The 12,553-nt window shown below is 38.8% G+C and overlaps 1 protein-coding gene across 1 annotated transcript in view; it reads right to left on the minus strand.

Annotated features, from left to right (window-relative positions):
• Positions 1-12,553, minus strand: part of Lurap1l (leucine rich adaptor protein 1 like) — a 37,333-nt gene that overhangs the window by 12,297 nt on the left and 12,483 nt on the right. The window lies entirely within an intron of this gene.

The following is a 12,553-nucleotide window of genomic DNA, read 5'->3' on the forward strand; positions in this document are numbered from 1 at the left end:
CCTCCTCCTCCTCCTCCTCCTCTTCTTCTTCTTCTTCTTCTTCTTCTTCTTCTTCTTCTTCTTCTTCTTCTTCTTCTTCTTCTTCTTCGCTATTAAGTTTAATATTAGCATTATGAAGAGACTGGGGCTGTGCCACTCTCTTAATAGCCATAGAAATAGCCGGGAGACTGACACTCAAATTGAAGAACTTTACCATCAAGAAATAAACTTCATTTCTTTTTTTTTTTTTTTTTTTTGGTCTCTGGGGCTATCAGAAAAGATTAAAAATTAATTTACTACAATCACTTTTACCATAAATTTCAAAACTTCCTTGAAAATCACTTATCTAAACATAATATTTTGTAATGTTATCTATCACTTGAAGATGATTAAAATTTCAACATGTCTTCAATGCTATGCTAAAATAGCTTAAGGGTAGTATGACCTGATTGTCCATGGGATTTTTTTCTTCAGCTATTTACTACTAATTTTGCTCAGACTTAGGAAGTTATAAGTGAACTTGGAAATTTGTATCTCAAAGATGTGCAAATAAATGACATCTGCAGGGTAGTGATACTCTCAAAAACTTTGATTTGATTGTTTTAAGGTATATTTGACAGTTTTGTCTCTCAGTGAAGAATTTGGTCTTAGGATTTTTCCTGAGAAAATATACAGCACATTTATCTAATTCTGGTTTCTAAAACTAAATGCCCCATCAATTTTTACACGTTCCTTCAGAGTTTCTTGTGACAGTCAAGCTTACAACTTGCTGCCAGCCCCAAGAAGCACTATGGGCACTAGAGTTGCTCACGTGGACTTGTCTAAGATGCTCATGAACTCAGAGAAAGCTATAGGAGGGGAACCTTGCCTTCCCACTTGGTTTCTTCTTGGTAGGTGTTTTGTTGTTCTTGTTCTGGTTTGTTTGCCTTGCTGTTTCCAATCTAGACTATGTAGCCCCATGTTTTATTTAACTCTGTGATCACATCATACCCATTTCACAACTAGATAATGGCAGGGTTAATTACATAGTTGAGTATGCCTCAAAAAACAAAACGTGTGTAAACAGCCACTTCACTAGCTACTGAACATCAGGCCAGGAAAAGTCTCACACTCTCTATAAAACTTTGGGGGCACCCTGGCAATCTGGTTTCATGATGAGATGTCTTGATGGTCCCTGTGGGAGACAGAAATCTGTTTGGGAACTCTCAGAGGTAATAGAGGATATTGTCAGTTCTTCTCTATTGTCTGCTTGTCAATTTGCTAATAAACATAAAACATGTGTTTTCCACTAAGGAAGAAAATAACTCTTTGAAATTGGTGGCCTGTGTTTTCAATTGTCCTGTGCCCAAGACCATGGAACTGAGGTTTCAAGTCCTGTAGGTGGTTGTGGACTTAACTGAGAAATCTCTTACCACTCACTAATAAAATTATGACATGCAGGACTAGCAAGATAGATTAGTGGGTAAAGTCCCTTGCTACACAAGATCTGTCCTGAGTTCAATCCCCAGAGGCCACATAAAAGCATATATGTATGTGTACATATGCATACATACATACACACACATGCACACATATATAGTAAATAATAATAATAAATACTTTCAAAAGACTGAGGGGGTTGGAGGGATGGCTCAGTGGTTAAGAATACTAGTTGCTCTTCCACAGGGCCTAAGTTCTATTCCCAGCACCTACATTGCAGCCCACAATCATCTGTATCTCCAGGCTATCTTCTTTTGACCTTCATAATCACCAGGCATACATGTGCTACATTTACACATATACAGGCAGAACACGCATACACATCAAATTAAAAATAGACATAACTTTATTTTTAAAGTGTCCTAACTTCAAACTATAGCTATTTGTTGTTTTTAAGTACGCGTGGCAGTGTTTTAATCAAATAATTAAATCTACTCCAAGAATCCTCCTGACTTTCCCTTCTAAATAGAAGCCTTAATTCAGGGAGTAGAATTTAAAAATGTCTTTTGTAGCCCATCTTGTCTTGCAAGAGCTCTAGGCGAATGGCCTCCATGAACAAAGCTAGACAGAAGCCACGGAACAGTCATGCTGGGAGCCAACAAAAATATTTACAAATAACAAGAGAGCTAGATGAGCGAACTGAGTTTTCTAACTCCCAGCTGCAAGGAATTAAAAGGGGGCAGGGGAGAAAGAGGAGGAGGACAAGATACTTCCTGGAGAACTTTTCTTCTAGGTCATTGGAACGCTGGCTCTTAGAGTCTTCCTTCATCCACCCTTTCCATTCTAATGGCTGCAATCACTGAGCTGTATTAAGTTCTCAGCAAAAGCTTGTTTTGTGTCTGTGTTTACTGTTCTTTGCCTCTTTTGAAGAAGTAGATTCTTTGGTGGTATCAGCTGATAGTCACTGACAGGAATCTTAGGAGACTCAGACACAGGTAGTTTTGTGCAGTATAGATAAAGCAGAAGAAGCAAGCATGTAGATCAAGACTCGGTTGGCAAGTAATAGTGCACTTATCTGCTTATTAATAGACTAGTCAGGTTAGAATAGTTGAGAACCTGCCCAGCATAGTGCCAGCAGCTCACTAATAAAATCCGATGTCTCTGTGCCATTTACTCAAGAGGTAAATGGGATAGAGTTGGGCAAAAACTCCCTAGAAAATCACTACTATAATATGGATGTATAGACAGATCCATTTACAGCATAAATAAGATCCATTTACAGCATAAATAATATGGAAATAGATTTAAAACAGAGGTGATAGGTGTTTTGCTCTTTATTTACTGCTAAGATTCCCTGTAAGGCAAACATCTATTGATACTGCAGCTAAGGGCCTCCCTGAGAGGACATAACCTTGATGTTAGTTTAGTTACCACTAGTAGCATAAGTTCGACTGATTACCTCGTCTTCTCATGTGCTCTTGTTGTCCCACTTGAGAGGTGAGAATAATGAAAATCATTCATAAAATTTTCTTCAACCCTCAAATGACATAGCTTTCAAAAAAACCTTGTTAGAAGTACATGACCACTGTAGAGTTTTCAAAAAAAAAAAAAAAAAAAAAAAAGGAAGGAAGGAAAAAAAGGAAGGAAGGACACTTGCTCCACTTGCTCCATAATGATTGGAATGATCTGCCACTGATTCTTAAAGAAACTGCATTGGGGGAAAGCTGGGTTTTTTTTAATTGGATATTTTATTTATTTACATTTCATGTTATCCCCTTTCCCGGTTTCCCCTCTCTCTACCATGTCACTGGATACCCCCTATCCCTTAGCCCCTCCCCCTGCTTCTATGAGGGTGTTCCCTCCACCCACCCACTCCTGTCTCCCCTACACTGGGGCATCAAGCCTTCACAGAACCAAGGGCCTCTCCTCCCATTGATGCCCAACAAGACCATCCTCTGCTACATATGCAGTTGGAACCATGGGTCCCTCTATGTGTACTCTTTGGTTGGTGGTTAGTCCCTGGGAGCTCTGGGGTGGGGTGTGGGGGTGTGGAAGACGGTCTGGTTGGTTGATGTTCTTCCTATGGGGTTGCAAACCCTTTCAGCTCCTACAATCCTTTCTCTAATTTGTAGATAACAATTTTCTGAGGTATTGAACTCTTTATATGAAAGAAGCAGAAACACCGATGACAGTCACTAACAGACAGGTGACAAAGTGGACCTGTGCTCCTGAGCATGTGTTCATCCTACCCACTGATCCCAGTGTAGGACACTGATGGCAACCTACACCAAAGAAATAGGTGAAAGAGGAAGAGCAGAGGACACAGCATGCAACAATATGCAGAGAGTAGGAGACTCACTGTTGTTGGGGAAAGAAGCCATGCAGTATGGTAATCATGTGAGTTGAGAATGAGAAAAATAACCACTTGCCTAGAGATGAAAAGATCTATAGGTGCTTAATGCTGACAGTGCAACTAGAAGAGCTAGAATGGAGAGTGTGGCTAAAAGGAATTGGAAACAGAAGGCAGGGGTATGTCGCAGCAATGGTGTACCATGGAGGTAGTGTACCATGGCGGTGGTGTACCATGGAGGTGGTTACCATGGAGGTGATGTACCATGGAGGTGGTGTACCATGGAGGTGGTTACCATGGAGGTGATGTACCATGGAGGTGGTGTACCATGGAGGTGGTGTACCATGGAGGTGGTTACCATGGAGGTGGTGTACCATGGAGGTGGTGTACCATGGCGGTGGTGTACCATGGAGGTGGTGTACCATGGAGGTGGTTACCATGGCAGTGGTGTACCATGGAGGTGGTGTACCATGGAGGTGGTGTACCATGGTGGTGGTGTACCATGGCAGTGTGTTGTAGAGGTGGGAAAGGCAAGGACAGCAGATTACAGGGAGAAACTCATTTTCCTACATATTTCTTGATCAGGGATTTGACTCTGCTGGGCTGCAAGCTGCTAAGTGAGCTTCCTTGGAAATTGTGTTTCACTGTGCACAGCTGCCTGGGCATCTCAAGCCCATTCTTTCTCGTCTCGTGGGCAAGAACGCACCAATAACACTAGCAAAGGATGTCAGAGGAAACTGGTCATGTAAGAACCAGCTCTAAGAATTTCCAACCTGGTTGATTTAATCATGTCTCTATAGACTGAGCACTGGATCCTCAAATGCAGTTCTCTAGACTGCATGTAATTACCTCATCCTCTGAGTTCAAAGTGACAGGTTCTCTCTGGAGCAATGGAGATGGGAATAGAGGCTTAATTTGCACTTGTGAAGCACAAACAGATGGGTCCCCTTTTCTCAGTCAGTTTTGAAACCAGGAGGAAGTGCTTTTTGAGGATGTCACTGAAAGGCCCAGAATCCTGACACCAAATTCTTATTCTGACCTCCAGTTCCTCCCCATAAACTGTGTAGCTGGTCTTCAGTAGGTTCTTCCTCTTGGGTTTTGAGTTATTTATCCTTTGAGGAACATGTCCTTTGAGGGGCATGTTTAAAAACATGAACACAAAGGAAAATGGACACAAAGGAAATAGTCACATGAATTAAATGCAGTAAAACGCATTGCTCCCTATTTTAAAATTTCCAAACACACAGCATGTTTTAATTTTTGAAAGGTACTTGCTGAGCATGGTTGTATACGCCGATAACCCCCACCTACTTAGTAGCTTCAGGTTAGATACGTTCCTCTGAGGACTGCCTGAACACTACAAACAGCAAGAGCTAGTTTCAGATAAAAAGGTAAGAATAAGATTTCCTCTTAAAGTAGCTTTGTTGGCTTACAGACAAGTCAGCTAGGCTCTGTCCAACAGCTACCTAGCACAGCTAGAGAAGCCACCTGCCAGCTGGGAGCCAGGTGTATAAGAAAGATTGGCTACCCCAACTCTCTCTGTCTGTCTCTCTCTGTCTCTCTGCCTCTCTGTCTTTCTCTCTGTCTCTCTCTGTGTGTGTGTGTGTGTGTTTGTGTGTCTATGTCTTTCTCTCGACTCTTCTCCCGTTTTCACCACTCTTCCTCTCTCTCCCTCTTCTCTGCTCTTACGCTCTTCCCCATGAATTCCCAGCCAGCCTGTTCTCCTCCTCTCTACTCTCTCTTTTTGTCCTTCTCTGACCCCTTCCTTTTTCTGCCTCTACACCTTTTCCAGGTCCCCTTCCTTTCCCCCAATAAACTTCCTTTTCTCTAGGCCTGTCACACGGTGGTGATTCCTCAAGGGAACAGCTTTGGCCGGCCTGCTGATGTGCTCCCTCCTGTTGTATTATACTGCCATTTTATGAAACACAGGGGCCCCCCTTAAATAGTCAAATGAAACAGATACAGAAATCCTTTTGTTAAAAAAAGCGATCAGTGCTCACTTTAGGGGCACATTATCTTTTGGGGTAAACAGAAAGGAATATCTATGCTGGTGCTCTTTTAGAGACCATGGGGGGCACAGAGTGCTTGGGAAGCCCCACCCATTCCTACCAGTAAGGTTCTCAATATTCTCAGACATTTAAAGTCACAGGCTAATGTGAAGCTTTTCCAAGGAGCACAGCCGTTACAGCTCATGCATTGGGTCAAAGTTTTTGGTTGAATGGGCCTACGGGGATGGCTATGTAATAAGTATAATTAAGAGACTACATTTTCTACTTAAGCAACTCACTAGAAAAATATTATGGTACTAAAGATAACGATTATGATCTTTATCAAAATGCAAAAGCTCTAAAATGTTCTGTTGCTTTATGTCTCGGAAATCACAATTAACTTTATGCCTGGAAATTAACTAAAATAAGAGGTTTTATTTTCTGTTTAGACTTGACAGGACAGAGACTCTTACAGACATTACTTAACGTTGGAAATCACTAATGTATTAAATAGTCCAATAACTTTACTAGGGCATGCTTTCCACATTTTGTAGGAGTTTACATAAACACTTCCTTGAAATCTAAACTCTGTAAAGGACAATAGATTTTTTTTTACTTTTAGATTCCATGATTTGCTATCATCATCATCATCATCATCATCATCATCAATATTATTTCTAAACCTTATGAGTTTTCAAATGTAGGCAGGGTAAAACAAACCCTCAGACAAGCTTGATATTTTATTAAAACAAACAAGCCTAGTTTTGACTTCAGAGGACAGATTAGAATCCCATTCTTCCATGAAGTAGCTCTTGCATTTCTGTCTGTTGGACAGGTTACTTAAGACTTTCTTTACACTGGAACTGCATGATATATTTGTATGCAGCCTGTATGCAACAGAATATAGCTGCATTCTTTGATTTTCAAATAGGTCAAATTACTAAGGTGCAGATATGTGGAATCCATTAGCCCACAGATCATATATATATATATATATATATATATATATATATATATGGATATATATATATATATGGATATATATATATATATGGATATATATATATATATGGATATATATATATGGTATATATATACCATAGCCCATATATATATATATATATATATATATATATATATATATATATATATTAGCTATGGTTAATAATTCAATATGGCATATGAGGAATTTGCTAGGAAATCAGACTTTAAATATTTTACCACAAATGTGTCCAATCAGCTAGGCACCAGCACTTTTAATCTCAGCACTTGGCAGACAGAAGCAGGTGGGACTCTAAGAGTTTGAGGCCAGCCTGGTATACGTAGAGATCCATGCCAGCAAGGCTACACTGTGAGACAATTCCTCACAAATAAGAAAGAGGAAACAAAAAAGAAAGGGGAAAGGGAAGGAAAGAGAGAGGAAGGGAGGAGGGGAAGAAGACAAAAAATATAGCCAATCCATATTACTTAATGGACTATAATTTTCATTTATAACACTTAAGTCTAAAACATCTGGTACTCTCTACTATTATGACACTCTACTACTCCCTAGGCTTGTGTGTTTAAACTTGGTTGATAAATTCCCAAGTGACTGCTTCAGTGTACCAACGAAAAGATGGCGGACAGATAAGCATAAATAGTGTAGATAGTGATAAAGAAACCAGAGTTAGTGGTGGAGGTAGAATACTGTATTTTATGAAACGTACAAACTCAGGATTGATGATACACTGACAAGGTTTCTTAACATCTTCCAATATATCCAGTTGATACCTTAATATTGGATAAAGCAATATTTTCCCCAAAAGAAGAAACTTTACAGCTTGGGCATAGAATACTCTTGATTCTATCCTGTTATATATGATGCCATGCTTGTTTTAAAGAGAAATTCAAGTACGGCTCGCTAAATAAGTAAGGAAATAAATAAATAAATAAATAAACAAGTAGGACTGGTTCACTCCTCACAGTTTAATGATACAAAGGGGACTGACAAAGGCTTTACAATTACTGACTCAAAAAAAGGTGGCTGAGAATACAAACATACTTGTGTTTTCTATTCTTAGCCTCTAATATTGCTAATTCTGAAAATTGCTGCTGCCAAATTCAATGTCTTGCAAATTAGCATATATCTGATGTTAATTCATTGCCTCTAGTTTTGCAGGACCACAGATGAGGATGATAAAAGCAGATGCCTGACATATGGTAACAGATGGGTCAACACATTTTAAAGAGCTGCTTCGAACAGAATGATTCGCTTTCCTCAATTTATATCAAAAAAGGTAAAAATGAGTGAAGCAGATGCCATTCAAGTGAGGCTGGCTTAATAGGCTCCAAATTTTCCCACAGTTCTTATGTGTCCTTCAAAACAGTAGGACTTGCAGTTTGCTAGTGTGTTTCATGACACAACATCAGTCTTATCCAGATCGAAAAATTCATAAACAAACATTAGAGACTGTAGATAAGAACTTGCTATGCTGCAGAATATGACAGTTGGTGGCAAGAATTATTTGAGCAGATGGTACATAATGAATTTATCAGGACACGTCCAGACATCAGCTCCCAAGTCCAAGTGTATGTATGATTCTTGCTCATGTGATCGCCTGACCTAATGTGACCTGAAATGTTTGATTTGCAATTTATAATGCAGACAAAGAAAAGAGTAATGCATAAAACTCCGACTCAACTATGACAGTGCTGAGACACCCTCAGGTAGAGATCAGCCCAGAGAAGTAACGTTACATTATTGTTCTGGAGTAAGGGAAATTCCACCATTACTTGGAGGTGGTTCCACAGCTGATTACAAGGGAACAAATGGTGCCTACACAGTGAAAATGAATGCCTGGATCCTGTTGGGTAGCATTTTTGATAACATCCTTAGCCATGACATCAAATTATATACTTTCTCTTGGGTATAAAAATTTTAAGTGAAGTTTTGTTATACTGATTTGATTTCTCCCTGCTAGGTCAAACTTAAAGCAACAACAACAGCAATAAAACCTAACAACAAAACAAAACAAAAACAAAAAAAAACCTCTTAAACCTTTATAGAATCCCCCATGTTAAAACAAAACCTCTGTGCTTCTCCTATATTTGAACACATGAAGGAAAAGACTATGTTCAACCAAAGCTCATCTTTCACACAGTCACTCAGGAGAATATGAGATGCTTTTATGGCAATTAAAGTGGTGGCAGACACAGCTTCAAAATCTAATCTGTATTGCACTGAGACTCCTCCGACATCAGGGAAACCACCTGGCTTCTGTGGTCAGTGTCTTTTCCCTGGTTCCGGATCATGATTACAAACTGAATGTGGAACTTGTCTCTTAATGATTTGCCTACACCGCTTCTGTTCAGCATCAGACTGATTCCCATTGCTACTTTTTTTTTTCTTCCAGTATCTGCAGGATCGGCTTCCTGGGCTGATTTTTGCAGTTATCAGAGTCCACTGCTCTGGAAGCAGGATAAAGGAAGACCTGCAGTGATGTTCTGAGTTCTGCCAAGAGGCGAAGTTCCCTTCAGTAGAGCTTCAGCTGATGGCAGAGGAGAACGTTCTGCCAGCCATGCACTGCAGAGGCAGAGGAGCGCTGTGTTCTTTCCCTGTTGGTTTTGCTCTATAATTTCATAGAGAAATTTTTTAATTTTCAAGGTAGCTTTCATACTGACAGGGATATATCCAAATAATAACAGTACAGACAAAAGTGAGTAATCTTTCAACAGCTTTCGTGTCATATACTATAACTAATACTCAATGTATGTCCTTTTACCTACACTTAATAACATCCCTAACTGGTAGCTACTTTCTTCAAATTGCAACGTGCTGTGCTCTTTTACAGAAAAAAAAAAAAAAAAAAAGATTCAATGTGACAAAAGAAACCTCCAGAGGAATTTTCAAAATGACAATTACATTTATTCCTTGGGCTAAGAATTATTCGAACATAACATGAACGTATAAAGTATTCAATGAAAATTGAAATCTAAGAAATGAGTTAGACATATAATATTAAAGGGCTGCGCACACAAAAGATAAATTTTCAGATAATACAAATGATGTTTAAGACAGTCACATAGAGAGATCAGAGAGATGGCTCGTAGCTTAAGAGTACTGGCTGTTTCTTCCAGAGAATCCAGGTTCAATTCCCAGCACACAGGGTGGCCCACAACCATCTGTAACTCCATCTCCAGGTCATCGCAATACCCTCTTGATGTCTGTGCCTGCCAGGCATGCAAGACAAACATGCAGGCAAAACACTCACACACATAAAAATAAATAATTATTTTTATGACAGTTACATGGAAAAAACTGTAAAAACAGTATCAAGCAAAGAACTGGGCTCCCATAAAGGTAAGGATAGAAGTGGCAAAGCCTGTCTTCTACAGTGAAACCAACTGCAGAAGAAAACACCCAGATGAATGAAAATGCCCTCAATAAAATAATGCAGTATGCACAGTGTGATTGGACTTTTGTGCCTCCTAAGAGTGGAGAATTATGTATCTGTGTCATCAGGATGATTGAAATATTTACTTTTTTCTATAGAAAAAAGGCAACTTTAATTTATCAAGTTTGTATTATAAAAGCCACAAAACCATATAAAAGTGGGATTCCAGTCAATAGGAAGAAGACAAATAGTTTTTGAAGTATTTATATCATATACAAGTTTAATGGCCTTGTTTCTACTCTTGTTCCAAAAATACGCTGTCATGTTTTACTTTACTCAACATTTCATTCCTCAGTAATCAACAGTGTTTTCTTGTTTATGGCTAGTTAAAAAGTATGCCTATTAAAGATACTGATATAAAACACATGGAAACTTTATCTCTGATGAAAAGAAATACAAAAAAAGAGAGCAAGCATGCAAAAGCACCCCTGCCTGCATTCTATAACTTCCCTAAAATAGCAACTTTAGTTGGTCCTTATTGATTATTCAGCCATTCTCAAACTTATGTAAAATGTAGTTTAGCATTCTCTTATTAAGGAATATTCAACCTTTTTTATTAATCTCATTTTCACTAACTCTGAACACACAGTCATCCATCTGTCTCAATCATTTTCATTAAGGTTTCACAGTTAATCAATACTTCTCACTATGTCTCATTTGCTGAAGCTATTTAAACAATCACAGGCCTCCTCAAAGGGGCATTCTTACAAATTAACTACCTTATATTAATCTGTTCCTCCAATGCTGAATTCCTATACTCTCCTAAATTCTAAAGCTGGGTAAATTAGATATGGTTCTAGGTATGAGAGAATGTATTATCTACTGAGAGATCCACAAAGGAACAAAATCAAAACCAACATTAAACAAAATGTAACTAATTGCTTGACCCCCGTGATAAGTCAGAATTACTACATGTAATGTGGGAGCTAAGGTTGAAAAGGAGGCAAGAGACAGGCAAAGGCAAGTGAGCCTGCTGAAGGGTCTGAGGAATGGAATTGGGGCTCCAATTGGGAGTTAAGTTGCTAATGTATATCTCCCGAGCCCAGCATCAGATAAACTGTTATGAAATAATAACTTTATAAAAACAATAAAAACATATGCTTTATTAAAAATACCTTAGAGATCTGACAAAAAATTTTAATACCACAGAAACTAAATTATTTAATAATAACCCATGCCTTATTACCTGATTCATTGTAAGTAACCTGAAACCCATGTCTCCAGGGTTATCTGTACCCTGAGTAGAGTTTATCATAGGAATCAATATTGCTGATAACTAAAAAATGTATGTTCTGTTTACTTAATGCCTTCTGCTGAAATATTTCCTGAGAGAGATGTAAGCCCCATCTAGGGAACTTACTTAGAGTGGTCAATGGTGTGTGAGTAAGTTTGCATTCGTGTCTGGTCCAACAAGAAGTGAGGATTTGGAAATATGAATATTTACTATGGATTGTATGAATAGTACTTAACTGAAACACACAAATACCTAACTGTGACAAAACTAACTCATGTAGAAGGTCACAGAGCAGGCAAATAGAATCTTGTTGGACTGATTTTCAAGAGTATGAATCAATCTGACTTTCAAACTGTCTTTTCTTTGTTCTTGGAAGAGTTGGTACATTTAAGTGGCACCAAATACGCTACACATAAGAGTAATTAAGAAGCATAAGATTTTTCAAGTTGCTTCCTCTCACTACATCAAAACCAAGTCAATGGTTTAAAAAGATAATCATAATAGTACATTCCTCTGTAAGAACTGGGTGAAATCCAAATGGAGTCCATTTGTCTCCAGACTGAATGCAAACAAACATGACCCAGCACTTCATGTGGTGAAACTCCAGAACATTCCCAGTAGTGATGCTGGACTTTTGGAATTTCAGTGTAAATGGAAATGAATTTCCTCTATTTATATTGGCCAAGCCCTGACACCTGGAACAACCAGTTTTGGAAGTAGGAAAGCTGGCCTGTCTTTATCAGTGTGAATTCCCTCCATTTCTGTACCTTCATTTCCAAATCAGCAGTGTGAGTATTAGCTATTGCTCCCGGGAGAAGTAACTAATGATAAACGTTTATGAGTAAGAGTTACAGCACAGCTGATAATCCCATTGGTTCATTTGATTTCTGGTGCCAATGAAGACGTTGGTGCCATATAATGACCATATCCAATACTCATAACAGGAACCTTAATCAGTGCAGACATCTGAGAAAAATTTCCATCTTGCTCCATGCACAGCAGTGGAGAGTGGAGATTCCATTCCCTTTTGATATGTGATTATTGTGTATAGGTTGATATGTGGTGGCTTATGGTTTCCTAGGTTTCTAAAGGATGACCATTGAAGGACAGGGGATGAGGCAGAGCTCTGGAAATTTGAAGATCCATTACT

Source organism: Arvicanthis niloticus, chromosome 5, assembly GCF_011762505.2.
Source record: "Arvicanthis niloticus isolate mArvNil1 chromosome 5, mArvNil1.pat.X, whole genome shotgun sequence".
NCBI classification, from domain to species: domain Eukaryota; kingdom Metazoa; phylum Chordata; class Mammalia; order Rodentia; family Muridae; genus Arvicanthis; species Arvicanthis niloticus.